At 31.1% G+C, this 25,000-nt stretch overlaps 1 protein-coding gene across 4 annotated transcripts in view; it reads left to right on the forward strand.

The window, feature by feature from the left end:
* LOC145283706 (vitamin D3 receptor-like) overlaps positions 1 to 25,000 on the forward strand; it is a 567,378-nt gene that overhangs the window by 343,430 nt on the left and 198,948 nt on the right. Inside the window, exon 1 of one of the 4 annotated variants that reach the window (XM_080132734.1) lies at positions 22,515 to 22,630. The exons of the other annotated variants lie outside the window; for them this stretch is intronic. The gene's annotated coding sequence lies outside the window, so the exon portion shown is untranslated. Of the gene's footprint in view, positions 1 to 22,514; positions 22,631 to 25,000 lie in introns of those variants that run through there. 4 annotated transcript variants of the gene reach the window in all.

Raw genomic sequence — 25,000 nt, forward strand, 5'->3', positions numbered from 1 at the left:
GAACACGGGTGTGATCCCCAAACCACTACTGCCAACCTGTGGCGTGTGTCCTTTAATTTGATGGACACATTGGTGGTGCCAGTTTAAATTACTGGGAGTCAAAATGTGTTTGGATATGGGAAATGGGTGGCGTCCTCACCTGCCTCTTGTTGGAAGTCCTGAAAATGAAGAAGTGGGGACCCTTCCGGATATCCTTGGTCGACTGTCTTTTCCTTGACAATTATCATAGACAAATAGCGTTTGATTAGAATGCAATTTGAAATTTACTTAAATTCCATTTGTGATTTGTAAACAAAAAAAAAGCCTTCCAAAAAAGAAGTAAAAATATTTGGCTGCAAAAAATACATACATATATGTACATGTATATTCGTATATTTGTATATATTCGTATATACATGTATATTCGTATATTTGTATGTTATAAGAGTAAATACGAATAAACCGATCATTATAAAGATTAATGTGCATACATCACAATAATAGTTATATTAAGTTGAATTAGCTTTTTGCAATAGAGATGAAAATGATGTGGAAGCAAATTTTTCTAATAATTTTTAGGTGCATATTATATGCACATAAGTTTAAAAATTTAAATGTGCTTGTCTTGCATTGAATTTATATACAATCATCACGCACACACACACACACCATATATTGTATATAGTATAATGCATATACATGTGTGTGTGTATATATATATATATATGTGTATACATATGTATGTTTATATATATGTTTATATATATGCATAAGTATATGTTTAAATATATATATGTTTATATGTGTATATATATGCATATGTATATATATATACATATGTATGTATATATATGTATACATACATATCCATGTGTCTATGTGTGTATTAATATGTAAATCAGTAGTAAGTTTATAAAAAACTAAAATTAATTAACATATATATATATATATATATATATATATATATATATATATATATATAAGAGTTGTTGTTGGCATCTTCTTTTTTAAATTCTCCCACCACCTTAACCCTTCTTTTAAAGAACTATAAGCTCTTCTTGATATATATATATATATATATATATATATATATATATATATATATATATATATATATATATATATATATATATATTGGCAGCAAGTCATTATTCAAGCTTATCTGATTGAACACGACAGAATTATTCTTTTTCCCCAATTTTATGGATATCTTTTCGATTCATCGAGCGGTCTTATTTTTCAATCGGCAATTTTACAGAATGGCGCCCAAAAGTTGCTAACAGATATTTTACAAAGAACTAATAAACATAAAACGAACAATAATGTTTCCAATAAAATCCTATATAAGCACATGAAACTGTATTTAAACTCACTCCACAACAAAATCATAAACCATAATCCTGACAAGTCTCAAGTATACTATAAAACCAACTACACACTAAGTACAAAACAGATGAAAAAAGAATAACAAATCTAATTAAATGATTCACGAGATCAACCGACGAGAACAAAGAAATCAAACTAATCATATATTCTACTAAATTTAAACCTCCGATTTAAAAATTAAAAACGATAATAATACTAACACCACACTAAACCAAACTAATGTAGTGAATTTATTCACGACTTTGAAGAATGTCGCCGTACTCACTCCAAAACTCATACAACGCATACATTCGCAACACAACAAGAACACTCTCTCGACAATTACGCTATCATTAGCTGAAAACAAGGCAATAATACATCACTTAACATCCCATGATAAAAATTTACAGTCGTCCGGCATTAGAAATATCTTACTGAACATTCGATATCTTAACAATTGCATACGACGACTAAAATTACTAGAAGTCATACTTATACAAAAATACAGCCCCTTTTTAAACGGATCTCATTTAACACCGGGACAAATATACTAACATTATTTAATAACAAACAAAAAACTAAATAAATAAAATATAAAATCTGAAAATTTTAATTGAAACTAAAAATAATTCGCCCTAACAATCCTGCACCCACCTTTAACAAAAAAAAAAAAAAAAAAAAAAAAAAACTATAAATGCATTAAGCCTCAAAAACTAAGTGAAAATGTCTGTGTGTGTATCTGTGTACATTACTTTACCAAATAACTCTGCCGATTTTCGGTCTAGAGACTCGAAACTTGACATAAGGGGTATTGAAATTTGGGAAAATCTTTTTAATCGGGTTTCTGCCAACAATTTGGTTGACAATGGGTCAAAGTTCATCGATTTGACCTTTGAAAACTCTACAAAACTCCTCCGCAAATTTTAAAATAAAATTTTAGATGTAGGTTCCTTGGACATGGATCAAACATTTTAATTTGATTTGAGTCCAAAACAATAAATGTTAAGAAGGCAAAATTAGGGTCAAAGTTTAAACAAATATATATATATATATATATATATATATGTAGTAATCCACATACATTACTGTTTCGTTGTATCACAACTCATCAATACGGCTAGACTATCACCTCTCCCAAGCCGAGGATTGAACGTAAAACCATCGTGTTGATAACCGGCATTTCTTCCCATCCAACTACGGAAGCGGCACCCGCAAATGATCTCAAAAAATGTCCATTTTAAACAACATTTTAAACAATATTCGTCCACCACCTTTATAGTGCTCAAACCGCTTGTTTACGAAGAAACAGCGAGCCTCGAATTTTTCAGCTAATTAAGTAACGGGTGAGGTTATTTACAACAGTGCTCTACCCAAAGAGGGAGGCTTAAACTATATTTGTAGTCATCCACACACACTATCACTCATCAGTGCGGCTAGACTAACACCTCTCGTAAGTCGAGAATTGAACCTGTTACTAGTTTTGTTGATATAAATTCAGTGTAACTTCGATCTTTAAAATATATTATTAAAAGGGATTAACAGATGTCAATTCTTCTCAATTTTTTCAACCGTTAACTTTAAAATTCTGAATGTGAAATGCTTCTCAAACAGTGGATGTCCTAGTATTACTTTGGCCCACGCATACGACCAACGCTCCGCACTTATATCGGACATTTCATCTCATTCAGAGTCAATTTCTCAACCTTTAAAGACGTCACAAGATTTACCTTCACCATGACACGAAAAAAGAAGAAAAAAGTAACTGTCTGTATTTCCTGAAAGAAGAATATTTTCTCATTCGAAAATTTGATTTAAAAAAAAAAATCAGTTTAATTTTAAAAATATATGCTTATTAAAATCTATATTGCACTTGCATAGTGTTTTTGAACCGTTAAATTAAAAGTAAAATCAATTGCATGTTTTTAATTCGGTCATCATGACCCATTGAACAATAATAACAGGAGCCAGCATAATTTGGTAGTTGCTTTGTATGCTTTCAGACGTAGGAAGCAGATAATTCATTCAGTTATTCTAACGATCTGTCTGGGAAGTCACTAAGTACTCTGTAGATAGACAGATAGACAGAAAGAGAGAAAGAGAGAGAGGCACAGAGACAGAGACAGAGAAAGATGTGTATGTACGTGACGCGTTGTGTCATCGATTGATATCGAAATTATTTGAATTATGGAAAAAAATGGGTTTATAAAGAAAACAGCTAAGAATAATTCCAAATTAGCCCTTTCCTGTTTGCTTCCTTCATACCTTTCTTTCTCTACATCAATCATTATATATATATATATATATATATATATATATATATATATATATATATATATATATATATACTAGCAATGTGTGCCCGGCGTTGCCCGGGTGTTTGGAGTGGTACGCTGAGCAAAAAAAAAAAAAAAGAAAAGGTCAATTTTTTTAACTTTGACCCCTATTATGACCCCTTAAAATTTATTGTTTTGGGCTCAACTTTACTTATTATGTAAGGTCCATGTTCAAGGAACCTATATCTAAAATTTCAAGTGTTTAGACCCAAAATTGTCGGAGAAGTTTAGTAGAGTTCTCAAAGGTTAATCGTTGAACTTTGACCCCTTACTCGCCAAATTTCTGGCCGAAAACAAAGCATATCGATTTTTCCAACTCTCAGTACTCTGTATATCAAATTTCGAGTCTGTAGACTAAAAATTGACAGAATTATTTCGTATGGAAATGTACACAGACACACAGACACGTTCACTTATATATATATATATATATATATATATATATATATATATATATATATGTATATATATATATATATATATATATATGTATATATTGATGTTATTTGTTTTTGTTTTTGCGATACGTTTTGTATGAATTCAGTTATTTACGAAAGTGCATTTTAACCTAAATGCGAGTTGAGAATAATTTTCCCTTTAACCAATTTAGTACGTCCATATGGGGAGCGGCATATATATTGTTTTTAAAATGCAATTATCCACCGACACTTGCTCTGCCGTCCACGATTCATCAGAGCGGCCGAACCCAGCGAGACTGGAAACCGGGACCCCATGGTAAGAAGCCGAAGCCCTTACCCCTCGTTCACCAAGCTGACTGTTCGGTAGGTGTATCAGAATTTTTGTAGGAATTTTTGACACCCCTAACACGAAACTACGAATAAAATATAAAAACTCGTAATTTCTCTTTTAAAAGTGGGTTGTTTATTTTCTTTATGGATTATACTTCCAAAATAAACTATTAAAGTTGTTTTAAAAGTAATAGAAATATATTTTTTTATTTTTTTAAAAAACAGTAATGAATTTTACGAACTCAATATTTTTCAATTTTTAAACTTTAAAAATCTATCAAAAATTTTCTATTGATTCTATTTTTACGATATTTTCAGGGTCAATGTGAAATTTAATGCTCTTTCCAATAAACCGAATATAATATTTTAGACAAACGTTTTTTTTTAATTCACGCCCCCCCCCTTTTCAAGTGTCTATTAAAAAGTAAATAATTAATTTACTCACCAAAGTTTTATATATCACAAATCGAAGAGAAAAGGTCAATAAATTATACATTCAAATTTAAAACAGAAAAATAGTGTTTTTAGAAATTTATCTGTAAAGTTCGAAGTTTAAAACCTTTTTTTTGTTTGATTTTCCTTTTGTTTTTTTTTGTTTTTTAATGAAACCTGGGTCCTTGCTCCTTTAATTGAAAAAAATCAGGGCTTGAATTACATTTTTCGAGAAGTTATAAACTTGGAAAGACAGGTAGTCGAATAATTCACGCCTCCCATTTTGAAATGTCTATTAAAAAGTAAATAATTAATTTACTCACCAAAGTGTTATATATCACAGATTGAAGAGAAAAGGTCAATAAATAATATATTCAAATTTAAAACAAAAAAAGTAGTGTTTTTTAGAAATTTACCTGTAAAATCTGAAGTTTAAAACCTTTTTAAAAAAAAACACATTGTTTGTTTTTTTTGTTTTTGTTTTTAATGAAACCTTGGTCCTTGCTCCTTTAATTCAGAAAAAAATTAGGGCTTGAATTATATTTTTCGATGAGTTATAAACTTGGAAAGACGGAGTGGAATTATTCACTATTTTTCACGAACTTTCTGACACACCTAACTGTTCAGATATATCGCTATTTGCGTAGATGGTATTTGTTTTTGTTTTTTGCGATAAGGAGAAGGATAAAGAAAGAGTGAAATCAAGGAGAATTTGTAAATTAATATTTTTAAGGACTATAATAATATCCTTTTTTTGAACATAACTCAATCTTAATGCTGACAAATATATTAACATGTATTTTGTATGTAATATATTTTTTATTTCCACCGCAAGAAGGCAAGACAAAACGCACTAGATGAGACACCTAGTGGGCTAGAAATAATGTCTCGTTGGAATTCTATGTAAAGGGCCACTTAGACGATTAAAAAAAAGATAATTTCTTCTGGAATAGAAAGTAAAGCTTTCGAAGCTTTGTAAATGATCCTGTAAATCCTTATTGTGATTACATAATAGTGATCCACTTATTTCATTTCGATGTATAGTGCTCGACAGTAAGAATCAAGTTCTTAAAGAGCTGACATAATTATTATTACTATATATATATATATGTATATATATATATATATATATATATATATATATATATATATATATATATATATGAATGTGTCTGTGTATCTGTGTATCTGTGTGTCTGCGTACATTTCTCTACACAATAATTCTCTCAATTTTAAGTCTACAGACTCGAAATTTGATATATAGGGTACTGAGATTTGGGAGAATCTTTGTGATCGGTTTTCGGCCAGGAATTTTGCAGTTAAGGGGGTCAAAGTTCAACGATTTGATCTTTGAGAGCTCATGTAAATGTTCAGAGGTCATAATAGGGGTCAAAGTTTTAAAAATTTGACCTCTGCGGTCTCTACCAAATTACTCAGACAATTTCTCTTCTAAACACTTGAAATTTCACATGAAGGGTATTCAGAAATAGGTCAAGCATTTTTATCGGTTTGGGTTGAAAATTTTTAGTTACCAATATATAAATGTATGTATGTATGCATGTTTGCATGTCCACCTAAAACTTTCGACAGAGGCGACGAATTTTACCATGATCAGTATCGTTTTGCAGTTCGACCTTTCAGACGACAAATAACGACAAATTGGCCAAAAACATTAATATCTTCACCTTCGACTGGGCACTTTTCAACAGGGAAGTTGCTTTTTTCACCGATATTTTCGAAAGTCATCCTCTCCTTTCAATTATCTTGCCTTAATTTAAACCTACGTCACTTCCGGTTTGGCGGTGGTCGTAACAACGAAGACGTCAGGTTTTTTCCTTGTTCTTTTCCTCATTCGCGGTGCGAGTTCGAGCCTGCCTTCCTACTACCGCTTTTTTTTTTTTTTTTGCTCAACATACACATCCGAATACCCGAGAAACGCCGGCCTGAAATGCTAGTATATATATATATATATATATATATATATATATATATATATATATATATATATATATATATATATATAAGCAATGTTCATAATGTATGCACATTATTTCAGGTGTATATTTCCAGTATCAATACGTGAGTAGTACTAGATAGTAAGTTTTAAAAAGCTGCACATCAGGATTCGTGAGGCTATTTCATTAAATTGTTCTTTCATCGGTGTTTTATTTTATAGTGTAAGGTGTGTCATATATTTTTGTGACACTACACATAGATCGAGCACGGTAAAAATACACACGTAAATATATATATATATATATATATATATATATATATATATATACTGGCAAAAACTAATTTTTTTTACAATAATAATAAATATTATTCGTTTACATCCTAAGATATCAATAGGGATTATATAGTTATCTTAATTTATTTTATTTTATATTGTATTGTCGTATTTAATTCATGTTAATATACAGAATACAACAGCATTACAGTAATACCTAATTTAACATTAAAATCACCGAGTAATACACAAAATACGAAACTTACTATGTAAGAGTTTTGAATCTAGAGTAAACATTAAAATCTAACCAAATTACTTTAATTAAAACGCTAAAAATAATAATTTAAAAGTAAGAAATCATAAATCTCATCAATTTAGAATTTTTTGTCCGGTTTCAAAATAGTCCAAATGGAACTATTCTCGCCGCAATTTAGAACAAATATACGAAAATAAAACCCATATAAATTTCTTTAACACAGATGGTGGACATGTTAAAAAGCACGAGGGGCTGGTACTTACTGCCCGATGTATTTTTAACAAAATGAAAATGTGTAAAGATACGAACAAACTTTGTGTTTTTAAAAAATATATTTGATGAGGTGTGACTACGAAAATTTTAAATAATATAAAATTTAAAATCGTCTTGCTTATGGCGAAACAATTGTAATGTCTGAAAAAATACAAATATGAAGTTATTCTTTCTTTTTTTTTTAGCTTTGGCCAGTATATATATATATATATATATATATATATATATATATATATATATATATATATATATATATATACTCGACTACGTAAACGTTAATTATGTTGCTTACTATTTGAGTAAATTTACAATTCTTACTGATATATGTACACTACTATTGGTTTATTGATTTAAAATATATTAAACCTTTGGAATTATCTTTTTCTTATATATATATATATATATATATATATATATATATATATATATATATGTATATGTGTGTGTGTATGTGTTTGAGTGGGTGTCTGCTTGTGTGTGTTTGTGTGTTATCTCATGAAATAATATTTGAATACTAGCAGTACCCGTGTGCCGATATTGCTCAGTGTAAGTATGAAAGAAAGTCAGGATTCGGTAAAAGACCTTGTTCTCATTAGATAAAAGATTAAACAACGGTTGTCAGTCCTGGAAAAAGCGGGCACTGACGTCGTTGGCGTTCTTTGCATCCCTGGTCCAAATATAAACCATTTAACTTCCAATGTCCGGCATTGTTTCAAAGTGGCAGCCAGCGGAAGCCACTGTTTATCCTTGTCAGCACTGGAGGTTACTGACGATTAGTGTTGCTTTGAGGGTGCAGACGTGTACTGGTGTGTACTAGCGTGCACTGATTGCCTTTGAAACCTGCAGTAACTAACGGCAATGATCAGTCTTTCTTGAGTAGACTGCTCTGAACTTAAATCATGTAGTCAGTTTCCGGGATTTGTTCCACTGGTAACCTGTCACTTGATAGTCCCTGGCGGTTAGTGCTGTTTTGATATATTTAATTCATTTTTTCGCGTTCTCTGATGGGCACTCACTGCCTTTCAGACTGTCATTGTCTAATTTTATCGTTCACTGTCGGCCATGATCAGTATCGACTACTATTCGACTACTCCGAAATTAAATTTTCGGTCTTTAATGGCGATCACTGGTAATCATTGGAGTTTTCAGAAGATTACATGCACTTGATCACTATCGATCATGATCAGTGTCGAGCCTTAATTGACTGGTTTGAAATGAAGTGGCCTATCTTCAATATTCGTGTAGTCACTCATTCTATGGTACTGTCATCCAATGGCGAGTACTGTTAGACACTGGGTGCCATGAGGATTTTTGACTGATTTTTATGTAAGCAGTGTTACTATTTGACAGTAGCGGGCAGTGACAGGCAGTCGCGAGCACTGTTATTTCGAGTCGATTACTGTTGTTTTTAGGCGGTAACTGCTGTTTTAATGTGGTTACTTCATTGGTGTGCGTTGGCGGGCGCTGCTGTTTCGAGTTGATTAATAACATGAAAATAATATGAATCGAAAAGGTAATTCTGACAGTAAAACAAACCAATTGAGTAGGATTAAAACACATATTATTTAAATGAAAGAGTTTTGCAGGAGTACTTATAGATTTATATATGAAAAAATCGAATAAGAAGCAAAAAAGAAAGGAAAAGGAATGTCTCTTGGGTCAAATATATCAGATTCGAAACTCTGATTTGGTTCAAGACCTGTAGAAGCACTTCTCTCCTTTGCACGCTGTTCCGAAACGAAGTACGTGTACATAATTCGAATCAGAAAATTATTTTCGACTTCAAATATAAATAAATCCGTATGAGTGTATAAAATTATTAATTTAAAATGGTCGTGTTTTTGGTCATATCAGATACGTTTATTTGATGTTTTCATATTTAAAGCGAATATTTTCGATACAAAATATGTTTCTCAATATGTCTTAACTCGAAAACATCCTCATATTATATGTAAAACAACGATAAATATCGTTGAATGCCTACACAGAATATTTTTCTCAATGAAATGACGCCACGATTTAGTAACCGTGCTTAAAAGTAGGTATTTCTGTATTAATGTAGTAAAATGTATGTGAAGGTACTATGATGATAAATGACGTTTTTCTAAGGCACAAGCCATCCGATTTTATATTGCCGAACGACAAAAGTTTTTTTTTTTTCATGAGTGTGTTTTAACCGTTCGGAAATCGTTTATTCCGTTCTTCTCTAAATTTGTTAAAAGCATGCGAGCAGCCAATAAATAGTGGCCGAGACTTGTTAATAGAGGGATCGTTATTCCAAGTATATTTGACGAAATCAGTAACGGTAAACGTAGGTTAATAAACGTTGAAAAAAGGCGGTATTCTTATTAGAACTGTGTTCCGATTTCGCTGGGAGAGGAAGAAGGAAATGTTAATTAATGAGTGAAGCGTGCTCTCACCGGTGTGTATGTCTCGTTGTGTAATGTGACTGCCCTAAGAAAAAAATATAAGATTTTATAATGACGAAAGAAAGCACCTGATAGTATGCGCAAAAATATACGCTATTTTCTGACCATATAGATGTTTTATGTAGCGTCTACATTTTCAAACTATAATACTATTCCTTATTTTATTGGAGGAAATATATTTGTGTGTGTTTATGTATACGGTTAGGTGGAGTGAGATTCAGAGTTCTCTTTATATTCAGTGTAGATTAACAAGAAAATGGTACAACCAAGGACAGCAACTGTGTCGCAATGAGTAAGAAAAACCCCATTTTGTTTAATATGCATTCACACCTAGAGCAAAGTATTTTATTTATTTTCACCAAGATATTTGCATATTACTAATTTTAGTGGCGCATGTCTTAAACGTCAGGAGAACATATGCATTTATCAATAGACAACTTCTTTCGCTGTGTAACACGTCTTCTAGAGAAGTAAGCCTTAAACCCGAACATTTGTTGAGAATCGGTTTTTCCTATCAGTTGTCTATCAGGCTTGCATATATATATTCATATGTATCTGTTTATATATGTGCATGTTCATTACTATCTATATGTATATACATGTATATCCAATTATATATATATATATATATATATATATATATAGGGGTATATATGTATGCATATATGTATGTATATATATATATATATATATATATATATATATATGTATATATATATTCATGAATAAGCACGTAATTAAATTTTCTTTGAGATTTGTTTACATTGATATATATATAGATTTGTTTACATTGATATATATATATATATATATATATATATATATATATATATATATATATATATATAGTCTCCATTCAAAACGAAAAATAAAAACTCAGCATTATTATCAAAATAAATCTAGAAAATATGAAGGAAAACCCCAAATAATCAAATGGAAATCACATAAATTAAATATCGGTCCCACACATAGAAACATCAAAAAGAAATATCCTTTTGTGCCGCTTGTAAATTAGCAATAATATCATTTAAAGAAAGAAACCGATTATTGAACCAGAAGAAACGAGAGAGAGAGACAGAGAGAGAGAGAGAGAGAGAGAGAGAGAGAAAGAGACAGAGAGACAGAGAGAGAGACAGAGACAGAGAGAGACAGAGACAGAGTAAAACAGTGACATTGAAAGAGAAAGAGAAAAATTGCGATAGGAAGGGAGGAGAGGGGGCGGGGACAGTGTCAAAATGTCGATATGAAAATAAAAACGTCCGAAAAACGAAAACAGAACTAAAATCTTGGGTCATCTATAAGGTTTCCATAAATGTCCATTACTCGAATGATACCAACGAAGAAAATAATTCAAAATGATTCACGTCTCAAAAATAAATCAATTTTCGTCAAAAGAAAGCCCAAGTCGGCAATCACGCGCAACAGGTAAACAATGCACAGCACGAATGAATTCATGTATTTATCATTAATTAATAATTATGACTATTATGCAAATCGCTTCCTTAAAGATTCGAGCACTATAGTTTGTCGATAATGCGAATCAAACCATTTATAAGCGTAATAGTTTTTTTTTTTGCGTTACGTTCGTTTCTCGAATTTAAGCTTATGGGATCTCAGGCCATTTTCTCAACCATTTTTTCTCTCAAATGAGAAACATTGCTTTTTTTTACAAGGAAGACACAACTTATCAAGGCCTTAAAACCATCCAAGGATATGGGTTAATGAGTGTAATGTGGCAGTGAAGTAATAGTTAATGGTGTAAGTTTAGTACAATTTCATTATTTAGGAGACGGTTCAACAAGAACTTGTTTACATTAGACTTGAAGGTTATAATGTAGTCGGTCGGGAAGAATGCCAACGGAACTGTGTTCCACACGCGGAAAGTTACAGGAAAGGGGCTGTGTTCGTGGAATCTCGGTTTAGATTAAGGCCCAGATAGAGAGTGGCTAAAATTGTTGATTGTGGTTATAGCTAGTCGAGTGTTTTTGTGAGGATTTGTCTAAGGAGCATTAGATTGGAGTTAAGACGACAACATCATCCCATGAAAATGACTATAGAGAGGATGCAGACTCCTGATGTCTCTTCAGTGATAAAGAAGCTGCGGGGAAGAAAAAAACGCATCACCTACTAGGTTTAGGAGTCGGTTTCGAACTCTATCAAGGCAGGATAGGATACAGCGAGTATCTCCTGCCCATATGTGTCAACAGTATTCCACTTTAGGACATACCTGCCTCATATACAAGTAAAGGATTACATTGGCAGTGTGACACCGACTGGATGGTAGAACAATCCAACCATTTCCCAGCGATCTAGGCAACGGATTTGATGTATGTGACCATATCAGGTCAGGGGTGAAGGTCAGTCCACTGAGCTTGTCAAGACATGGTGCACCCTCATTTTAGTCTCATGACTCGCTTTAATCTGACAATGGTGACGGATTTTAGCTTATCCTATGTCCTTCGTCTCTAGAGTTCCCCTTTTGTGGATGCAGGGTTCACCACCGTAAACTATCGGCTTTAATTTAGAGATAATTTAGCTTCCCGCTTCAGAAAGGTTTAGGCTAGATTAATACAAAGATAACACAATTGCTTCATTCTACAAAGATTTCCTACTTCGCAGACAAAGAAGTGAAAGCATGAAGTCTTATATCAGAACAGGTCCAATACTTTCCTCTTCGTCAACATACCACATTTTGTTGCAGCTGCAGGTAGATAATGAAGCCATCATTAGTGATGTGATAATTTCAAAATTTTTCCCGATTCCGATACAATTACTGATCTTTTTCTAAATTCCCGATTCTGTTTCTTTTAAACAAAAAATGTAACATTTAATAAGAGATACGATGTTTTTTTTTATGTTCAATTGATATTATCCCCGGTGTAATATCTGAATATATTTTACAAAACGTAAAAATACACTTAGGACTTGGGCGTAGATTACAAGTGTAAATCTTTGTAAATATTTTTCTCGGATGTTTTACATGTAATCGATTGAAAATTGTGAGAGTAGATTTGTTTGATTTTAAAACAAATCTCATTTGCATTTGGTCATCGTTAATGCCATTTAAAATTTTCATAAACGATTGAACGATACAAAATAATAAAAAGAAAAAGGTTTAGCAACAGAATAGTTAACAAAGCATGCCCCATGTCAAGAATAGGTTTTAACTTTATAATGCAACTATTTAGAAAGCCATTCTTAACATTGTGACGGGTTTATGTTAACTATACTCTATCTGTTTTCTGTGATTAAATGTTCATATCTCCTAACGTAATTACAAAGATTTAGCCAGTTATTAGATTGACTTGCTTTATTGTAAAAAGAAAAAGATACTACTACTACTACTACTACTACTACTACTACTACTAATAATAATAATAATAATATCAATGACAAATATATTAACTTCGTTAGCTAAATCACCCTGTCCCCTCAAAGTGAGTTCTATTTTTGTATGATGTCGTGGCGAAAAGGAAAACAAACAATTATGTTAGAATTTCTACATAAATTAAACGTAAAACGATATTAATTTCCGGCCTATTCTTTTAATCTTCTCTAATTGTTCCCCCCCCCCAACACTGGTAAAACAACATTTTTGCTCAATTGTTGACATTTATTTAATGTGTTCTTACCCGCGTTTGCGATTGTGTGTGGTTATCAAAGGCGTTTGTGAAGGAATTATGGACAGCCGATTTTTATTCTTGTTCAACAGAGTAAACATTTAGTTTGTTTTGAACTAAAACGTACTTTAAAAGTAGTTTAAACACAAATAAACTCATCTGGCTAGGTAGAAGAGTCTAATTATTTATAAAATGTATTTCTTGCATATTTGTTTTTTAATCTCTTTATTGTTCTGCTAGTTATAGTAACACATGCCCGGATTCCATTCTGTTTTTGGAGGAGGGGGTCTAATTTTAAATGTACCTATTTACAATGCCTTCCTACGGGATAGAGTTAGACACCAGGGTCGGTTTTTAACGTGGAGGAAAGGTACAAAAATAAAAATTGTCTCAGTCGTGAAGGACTGTTCCTCCACCGAAAGAGAACAAGAAATGGAAGTGCAGCATCTGAAGAACAGATACTACACTTTGATCTTGGCCAAAAATGCATTTTATTCAAGATTTTTATAAACTCATCGTGAGATTTATATCTACTTTGTTCACTTGTGCCCAAAGCGAAAAAGTATCAGAAACATTATTTCAGAAGAAGCCGATGGCAGAGAATGAGTGTCGAGACGGCATCAGCGAAATTGAAAAACCTTGCTTAGAGCATATTAAATCTTAAAACATCAGTTGTGAACTCCCTGAATCGTTTAGCGAATAAGATGTTTACAAAAGGGACTTTTACACTAATGTAACAATTAAAGGAATAAATTAGATTCTGAGAAAACAAATTTATTTGCTAGTGGGATTTATAACCAATAGTCTGGTCCTTAATCTTATGTTGCGAATGAACAGCTTCTAAAAATTAAATAAATTTGAGTTTGCTCCATTTTTTGTTGTTGTTGTCAAGGAAACAATTAAAAGAATGGTTTTGGAATCTGAAATAAGACTATTTTTTTCCGAATTGGATACCGATTCCGATACCTTAAAATATTCTGATTTTTCTGAGTCCTGTTCTAATTTCGATTAATCATCTTAACAATACTTATCATGTTTATAGACAAGGAAGAGATATGACACAGAAACACAACTGTTTAAGTATATATATATATATATATATATATATATATATATATATATATATATATGAAAAGTGATGATCTTGTAATATTATTCATAGAGAGTTAATTAAATAACAGTTTACTACAAAAATATACTTTGTTAGTCGGATAACCTTATATCTATTTATTTTTTTTTAGAAAAAGACGGTGCCTTTCGTTGATATTAGTATTTAGTCCATGCTTTTATTGAAATATTGATATATAAAGAAAGTCGGAAGAGTTCCAGTTCTCACATTCAGATCTACAACCATCACCCTCATGCACACCAGGATGAAATTTAATAAGACACACATATTTGCACTACCGAGATCATTACGTCATATTTCAATCCTGCAGTAAAATGCTAATATATTTTATGGAAATTGTTGCAGAAAGGTGTGAAGCCATTTTATGCGAGTAGCTCACAAAATTGAAAGACGATTATCGCAGAAACAGGAGACGCTTACTTAGATAGATCAGACGCAGGGCAAACTCTCAGCAGGAAAAGAGTATCACGCGGCTGCAATTCTTGGAAATAAGTAGCTGGAATAGTAAGTTGTATTACAGTGTGATATCAAAATAGCGAATCGATGAATAGTACCAGACAAAAGTCAACCAAACTGTAATAAAGCACTCAAGGTTCCCATCTGGGCAAAAGTTGCTAGAAGTAGCTTATCCTGCCTTGACAGTGTTCAAAATAGACTTCGTAGCTCATTGGGGGATGGCTTTTTCTCTTCCTTGCAACTTCTTTCCCAGCGAATAGACGTTGGGAGCCTGTCTCTACTTTCTCATAATTTCCATAGCATGTGCTCACCTTCCTCCTTCACAAAACTATCACGAAAAAGACTCGTCTAGCTGAAACCACTACCAATAATTTCCCACACTCTTATTCTGTGCTTAAATCTAAATGTAGATTCCACGAACAAAACTTCTTTCTTAGAACTGCACGCCTGTAAAACACTATTCAGATTGCCTGCTTTCCAGCTGCGGACAATCCAAGTATCTTCAAGTCCAACGCAAACAAGTTCTTGATGAACCGCCTCCCTAAGTAATCCAATTTACAAAATTGTCATTACTTAGGTTTACAATGCTATAATCACATTAACTAATGTATATCGATTAACTCTTATCCTCGAGTGACCTCCGGGCCTTGATAATGGTGATTCTTGCGTAAAAAAAATAAAAACAAGAGCCAATCCGCTAGGAAGAAATTGCAGAGAAGAGGAAGGTATAAGGCCAATGAACCAATGGATACATTGCTGTATCTTATGAGAAAACCTATATGGCACAGACATTCATCAGCCATATATGACCAGATCTAGATAATCTGATAATAGATTTGTAGAGATCGTTTAACTTTCACCCCTTAACAGACAAAGTTCTGTCCGAAAACGGATTACAAAGATTTTACCAAATCTCAATCCCCTGTATATCATATTGCGAGTCTGTAGACTGAAAATTGGCTGAGTTATTGTTGACAGACAGACACAAAGACATACAGACAGTTTCACTTTTATAGATATATATATTGATATATAATGAAAGTCGGAAGAGTTCCAGCTCTCACATTCAGGTCTACAACCACCACCCTATTATTATTATTATTATTATTATTATTTTGTAAATTGGATTATTTAGGGGGGCGGTTCATCAAGAACTTGTTTACGTTGGACTTGAAGTTAATAAGATTGTAGTCAGCTGGAAAGCAGGTAATCGGAAGAGGGTTCCACAGGCGTACAGTTCTAAGAAAGAAGCTTTGTTCGTGGAATCTACATTTAGGTTTAGGCACAGATAAAGACTGTGGGAAATTATTGATAGTGGTTTTGGCTACAGATGGAAACAAACCCAAGGTGTGACAAAGTGTTTGAGTCATACAGAGTGCTGAATTACTAGAAAGAGAAAGAGCAATTTATTTAATATATTAACTTTAACAGAGATTTGATGAAAAAAATATTTCAGAGTCGATGTGCCCTCAAGAGCAGAAGACGCCAGGTAAATTTCAGAAGAGACATGTCTTCGATTAAAAGACAAATGCTGAGTTTTAACGGGATTAAATGAACAAGTCATATCGTACGCCCAATGTAAAATAGAACTCAGAAAAAAAATCTAGATTAGCTGCATTATTTCAACTGATCCGAAGAAGATGGTAGGGGAAGTAACACTAACATAAAGAGTGGTATCATAGGCACCGTGTTAATTTTCTGAATAATATTCACTGGAAAACCATTAATATAGAGAAAGAAATAGATATTGACCTAAAATAGAGCCCTAAGAGACATCAGAAAAAATTTTAAAAAACACGATTTTGAATCACACTTCAATCATGAAAAAAAAAAACATAATAATACCACGAACATTTGCATGAATAGCATAACCCTGAAGTTTGTGTAAAAGAACACAATGCCACACTTTGTCAAACACTTTAGAAATTTCAAGTATGATGGCCCTACCATCTTCTAAATCATTCTATAAGCCGACAAATATGCTCAGGTACAGAGGTGCATATATCACCTGCTAACCGAAGTCTAAGAACGATATATTGAACATCACTAAAGACTCCCAGACTTTACAGTAAATAAACAAGCTTGTCGTTGATTAACCTTTCAAAAACTTTGTTAATAACAGGGAGGAGGCTAACAGGAGTATACTTGGTTGGATCATAACGAATACCAGCTATTGTAAATATAGAGAACTGAGGACACATTTTTATAATAAAGGGGAACATTACAAACATAAATTGATTAATTTCGACAACATTCAGGAGTACGACATTTGAGAACAACAACAAGAATTAAATCAGGACCGAAAACCTTTGTTTAAGATCAGAAAATGTCAAAGATTGCAATGAGTACTAATTTAAAGAGTCATTGGAATATTTGTTATTATAGATAAATTAGATTGTTTTAGTTAAACCCATACTAATGTTGCAATGCTCGAAAGAAAAGATTATTTCAAGAATTGTTACTTGAATGGCTTTTATATTTACCAAAGATTCCTGAAGTCAGTGTTTAATTCCATGAAAATATGCATGTTTGCAATTATTATACATGTGATGTACATGTGAATAACTTATAAAAAACTGTTTTGTTCTTTTAGTTTTGGCTTTATGATTTGTGATGTAGTTTATATATGTATTTTTTTTATTTGAATTCGCAGTTCGTATAGAGTGTTGTAAATAAGTTCATTGTTGGTGTAGGTAGATAAAAAGCAGGTGTTTGTTTACGAGAGAAGTGTTTGGGCGTATATTGTTTTTGTTTATTTCCTCTTGAAAAACTTGTATGGTTTCCTTCTTTGTCATGAGAATAGAATTGACTTTATTGAAATGGTCATCCACGTATAAATTCGGAAACATATCCAAAAGAAAACAGCTCAATATATGTTTATATAGAATGCAGCAACAATGCTTAATGATACATTAAGTTTTCTGATAACTTAACAGGTTTGTCCATACGTTTAAAGTGAAAAAAAAAAAACACATTCACATTTAGAACTTTATTCAAATTTATATCATCCAGGAATATATTAATATATTTCTGAAAAAAAAAAATAACAAACAAACAAAAATGACACCGGAGTAAGCTGACAGAGGAACATGCGATATTATCAGAAAAATTGAAGACTAACGCCAGAGCGTTCCAATAGATTTAGGCAAGTGAATATTATTATTTTCTGTGCGTGTGTTATGAATTGGACAAAGATTTTGTGGATAGTGGAAACTTGATTTTTGCGCCGACGAAATTGACTTCATATAATACAACTATCTGCCTATCCTGAAACTATAAAACACCCTTAAAGGGTGTCATGATCGTATAGTGATATCTGACGGATGTATATGTGAAACAAAAAAAATAATGTCAATTTGAATAAAATGTAAAACATTTAGGGCTACTTGTAAAACTCCGATGCTACGCATTGGCGACGGAAGCAAAAACAAAGCACACACACAGAGGCACACACACACACACACACACACACACATATATATATATATATATATATATATATATATATATATATATACATAAATATATATTCACATACATAAACATTATAATAATTTATATAGATTATATCAATATATGATTATTTAATAAATAATTAAAAATTTTTATTCATATAATTATGTATTTTATCCTAATAAAATCATCACCGTGGTAGATAGTTTTCCAGACGATTGTTCGATTCGAATCATCAGCCATCCCAATCTCTCTCTCTCTCTCTCTCTCTCTCTCTCTCTCTCTCTCTCTCTATATATATATATATATATATATATATATATATATATATATATATATATATATATATATATATATACTAGAATTTCAGCCCTGTGTTGCCCGGGTGTTTGGAGGTGTACGTTGAGCAAAAAAAAAAAAAAAAAAAAAAAGCGGTAAGTTTTTTTAAACTTTGACCCTTTAACATTTATTGTTTGGGACTCAAATCAAGTTATTAAATTATATCCATCTCCAAGGAACCTATATAAAAAAAATTCAAGTGTTTAGACCCTAAATTGTCCGAGGAGTTTTGTAGAGTTCTCAAAGGTCAAATTGTTTAACTTTGGCCACTTAATAGCCTAATTTCTGTCCGAAAATAGATCACAAAGATTTTCCCAAATCTCAGCACCGAGTCTTTAGACTTGACAGAGTTATTGCGTAGGGAAATGTCCACACATAGACACACACCGACACGTTCACTTTTATAGTTATACTAGCATGTGTGCCCGGCGTTGCCCGGGTGTTTGGAGGTGTATGCTGAGCAAAAAAAAAAAAGGAGTCATTTTTTTTAACTTTCACCCCTATTATTACCCTTTAAAATTTATTGTTTTGGGCTCAAATCGAGTTATTAAGTTAGATCCATGTCCAAGGTACCTATATCTAAAATTTCAAGTGTGTAGACTCCAAATTGTCGGAGGAGTTTGGTAAAGTTCTTAAAGGTCAAATCGTTGAACTTTGACCCATTAACAGCCAAATTTCTGGCCGAAAACAGATCAGAAAGATTTTCCCAAATCTCCGTACCCTGTATATCAAATTTCGAGTTTGAAATTAACAGAATTATTGCGAAGGAAAATGTACACATACAGACAGACAGATAGACAGCCATACACGTTCAGTTTTATATATATATTTATATATATACATATATACATATATATGTGCATGTATATATATATATATATATATATATATATATATATATATATATATATATATATATATATATTACTCCAAATTCTAAACAAATTTCAAATTACAATATTTTAAGGTAATGGATGGGTTACGAAATGTTACACATGTACAAAACAGATAGCAGCAATAAAGGTATGATTTTATCAAACCCCATCCACGTTCATTAACAATTTTACTTCAAAAATGAATTATTTTTCTGAGTTTAGATATTGTACTTCTGATAGATCGCCCTCTCAGAAAATACAAACTTGATACGTCGGTTTTTTATTTTTAAAGATTTAGCGGGATATTCAAACACACATACATACATACATACATACATACATACATACATACACATTAATGCCCTTTATAATATATAAAAATTACAAAGGGCAGCAATCTGTCAATATGTTTGATAAAAATGACCGCTAAAGACCCTTCTAAAATTACGAAGAAGAAAATTCATAAAAGAGTCAAAATAGTGTATTTGTTTCGGGAGCTATCGATATTTTGTCGTAATAAATGAATAATTGTTTCCAGAACAAATAAAGAACATGATGTTGAGTCTTCTGGGAACTTTATTTTCTTGTTACACCATTATATCGTCATGCATTTTCTACCTAAGCAAAGAATTTCTAATTTTTCCGAAGAGTATATGCATGGAATAGACGGTATTGGCATAATAATAAATGTTTGTTTCTGCATAATAAAACGAATCTGTAAACAACGTAGCGAAATATAAGCAGGCTGTAGGGGTCGTTTTCTATGAAAAATAAATATTTGGATCTTGCAATATATCTGTACTATTAAATATATATATATATATATATATATATATATATATATATATATATATATATATATATATATACGCACACACACATATACACACATACACACACACATATTTCTGACATTACGCTGAAAGTCAAGATGCTAAACCTCAAGTAAATGAAATACTATACTATAGAAGGACCGTTTTTTTTTTAAATCTGCTGATTATATATGCGTCAAATATAAGTTTTAGTAATTTTAATATTGATTTACAGAAAAATTAATTTCATAAATGAACTCTTATTCCTCATTGTTTCTTACTTAAATGTTCGGTTTGATTTTAATACGTTTCGTAGAATTACTTTCAGCATACCTTTAGAGAGACCGGCTTCATATAACACAAAATGCCATTCTTTGCTGCATTAGATGTAAACAAGCAAATTGATTTCTATTATATTTTCGTTTCCTTGTAGTAACATTAAAAATATATATCTAGGAAATTCATATTTATGAATTTATATGAATATAAGATGAAAATTTATTTCGAGTAGGGAACTTTTAAAATTTAAAAAAACACAAAACAAAAAAAAAACAAGCAAGCAAAGTAGGGTCGTATATTGATAGTTGCTTACGTGGTCTGAAACCGGCCCATGCTTGTGTCTTCTTCCGATAAGAAGTGACTTCTTACCTCCATAATATTACTGCTAAAAATACACATACACACACACACACATACACACACAACTATATATACATATATATATATATATATATATATGTATATATATATCGGTGCAATGAGTTATATCAATTCATACGAAGATTTGTATATGTGGGCGTGGCTCTATTATCAAGGCCAACCAACATTATAGATGGTTGCTCATGTGGCCAACACGCTCCGTCTCACAAATCCGAACACAGGCAAAAACAGGAATATATATATATATATATATATATATATATATATATATATATATATATATATATATATATATGCATCACTTTATAATATATATATATGAATTTATCTTTATCTATATCTATATCTATATCTATATCTATCTCTATATATATATATATATATATATGAAAATGCGTGTAGCATTATAATTTCTATTTACACGCAAAAACACAGACGCACACACACAAACAGACAATCACATATATATAATTATTTACTATAATTATTATAAGATTATATATATATATATGTATATATATATGTAAATGCATATATATATATGTATATATATGTATGTATACATATAAATACATACATACATATCTATCTATCTATCTATCTATCTATCTATCTATCTATATATATATATATATATATATATATATATATATATATATGTGTGTGTGTGTGTGATTTACCTTTAATAATGTGCAATGCGTTAAATACTGACAGAATTGCTGGTTTGAATATGTTCTTCTTTCTTAGCTGTTACAAATAACTATTAACACCTTCGGACATTTTCTCCACCTCCCCGTCCCCTATGGCGGTTATTTGAGTTCGTGACAGCGCATAATTTTCTAAAATGACCATCAATTTTCTCGTTGTAAAATCCAGCATAGAATGAAATTAAGAAGGCAAAAAAAAAAAAAAAAAAAAAAGAAAGAAAAACAATGCACGCTGCTACAAGCACTACTACTTATCCTCCTACTACGACCACTACAACTAATAATAGTCATGGTACTATTAGTATCATCATTATGAAGAGTATTATTACTTCTGCTAATCGTATTAATAGATTTGGGAATATTAATAATATTAATATTATTAATGTTAATATTATTAATATTTTAACCATAACGGATAGAAAAAGACTTTTTGTGATAGACTGGTTATATACTGGAGAAAATTGCGTTCTCAAGTTCACATCGAAGACCCTTGTCTCCCGTTGATTTGAGAGAGTAAAAGACTTCCAAGTTATGTAAGTAGTAATTATACATTTTTAGTAATTGAACTGTATATATATATATATATATATATATATATATATATATATATATATGTATGTATATATATGTATGTATATATATGTACGTATATATATATGTATATATATATGTGTGTATGTATGTGTATATATATATATATGTATAAATATGTGTGTGTATGTACATTTATATATATATACATATACATGCATATAGATATATATACATCTGAATATATATATATATATATATACCTATAAATATATATATATATGTGTGTGTGTGTGTGTGTGTGTGTGTGTGCGTGCGTGTGCGCGCATAAATGTACTCAATTAAATACGGTAAATTATAATTTATAAAATTTTATTGTGAGACAGGCTATTCAAAAGAAATATTTTAAGAGAATCCTTTCTCCACGGAGTTTCAAAGAATGCATATTTTCATCAGAGGAAAGATTCTAGCAAATTATTAGAATCGAGTGAGATAGTATATATATATATATATATATATATATATATATATATATATATATATATATATATATATATATATATATATTAGATTACTCATGACCCGTTGGGTCAGTATGTTATATTAGCTATGGATGTAACGTATGACCGTGACACTGGTGACGTAAAGAAAATTGTTTTTTTGTGACATAGCAGAAACATTTCTATGAATGTATAAAAAAAAAAAAAAAAAAAAGAATATAGACAGATTTCTATGAGTCGTTATTTTTATAATTGTTTATTTTTAAAAATAAAAATTTTCAGCCATTGAATTATAAGTGGTTTGCCATATTTATAGGTAAATGTGCACTGAACAGATACCGGCACTTGATGCCGAGTGTTGACCCTGCAAAAACATTGGTCTATTTAGCCATTAAAAACTTTTCCAGCCCCCCCTCCAATTTTTTTTTAATTTTAAGCCCAAGAAAATGCCAAATTGATAAATGGTAATCACATTTAATTCCCATAGATAAGCAACGACAACATCAGTGATCTGTCTAGACCAGACATACACAATTTTTATAAATTCTTGTAAAGTTAACTAAGAGTTTCTAAAAAAGATCCTTTTTTTTTACTGGATGTCTTCTGACACATGAATTTTACACCGAAAAATCTTCGTGTCACGATACTTTATGAGAGGCATCTCCTAATGACAAACACTACATTGCATCGTAGATGCAAGTATTTTTCGTTTTTCGAAGAAGTTTTGAGAAGAGTCAAAGTCCTTTGTCCATTCAAATAGTTGCGTAAGTATTTTTTATTATAAATCTACAAAAATAGTTCGTAGAGAAAATACAATGAAAATGAATTTAAAATTAAAGTAGAATAAAATAAAATAAGAAATAAATTTAAAATGAATTAGAAGAAAAATAAATTTTAAATGAAATGAAATAAAATAAAAACACAAAATACAAGTATGAAGGAAATTTATTCAAAGAAAAAAAAAAGTCAAAACAGAAAACACACTCGATTATTTGGAGTTTGAAATCAATTTAGCATTTTCTTTGGCATTTTATTATTATATATGGCCTAAAATAGACCAATGTTTGCGCAGGGTCCATACTCGTCATCAAGTACCCAGATACCATAATACTTAAAGTTAATTCAGATTTTGATATATCTTTTAATTTAATAGCGAAAAAAAACAATTGGGACGCTGCAAACCTACACAGTAAAACAATACGTTTTATTATCGCGTTGATTATGTACGCATGCGCAACCGGAAGTCGTAAACCGGATATTGGGTTACAACACTCGTTACAAGGTCATTTGAGTTTTATAATTTATATATATATATATATGTATATATAATGTGCGTCTGTATATATATATATATATATATATATATATATATATATATAGAGAGAGAGAGAGAGAGAGAGAGAGAGAGGGAGAGAGAGAGAGAGACGTTCTGCAACTTTATTGCTACTAGTATTTAACCACGCCAAATCTGAAGAGGTGTGGTTGGATCTCTTTCAACAAAAATTCTATGACAATGGCCATCCATGTACTAGCAATGTACAAGCAATACCAGGTCGTAAAATACGCATACATATTATATGTAGATTAATACAAAAAAAAAATAAGGTACGTGCATGTGAGTACCATGCTTTACTAAACAATTAACTTCTTATACGTAATAAAACGTAGTCGATCTGAGAGCGATACCAAAACGTAAAGATACGGTAATCATTACAATAATCTGACACGGCATTTACAGAATGTTGTAAAAAGGAAAGGGGGGTATTCTTAACATGAAGAAGCTGTCATGTTTTTCGACAGCGCATGCGCAGTTATTAAACAGTTCACAAGTAGATAAAAATCCGACGATCGCCACGTACTATTTTGTTTATT

Source organism: Euprymna scolopes, chromosome 8 (assembly GCF_053919585.1).
Source record: "Euprymna scolopes isolate OS-2025 chromosome 8, ASM5391958v1, whole genome shotgun sequence".
Classification (NCBI taxonomy): Eukaryota; Metazoa; Mollusca; class Cephalopoda; order Sepiida; family Sepiolidae; genus Euprymna; species Euprymna scolopes.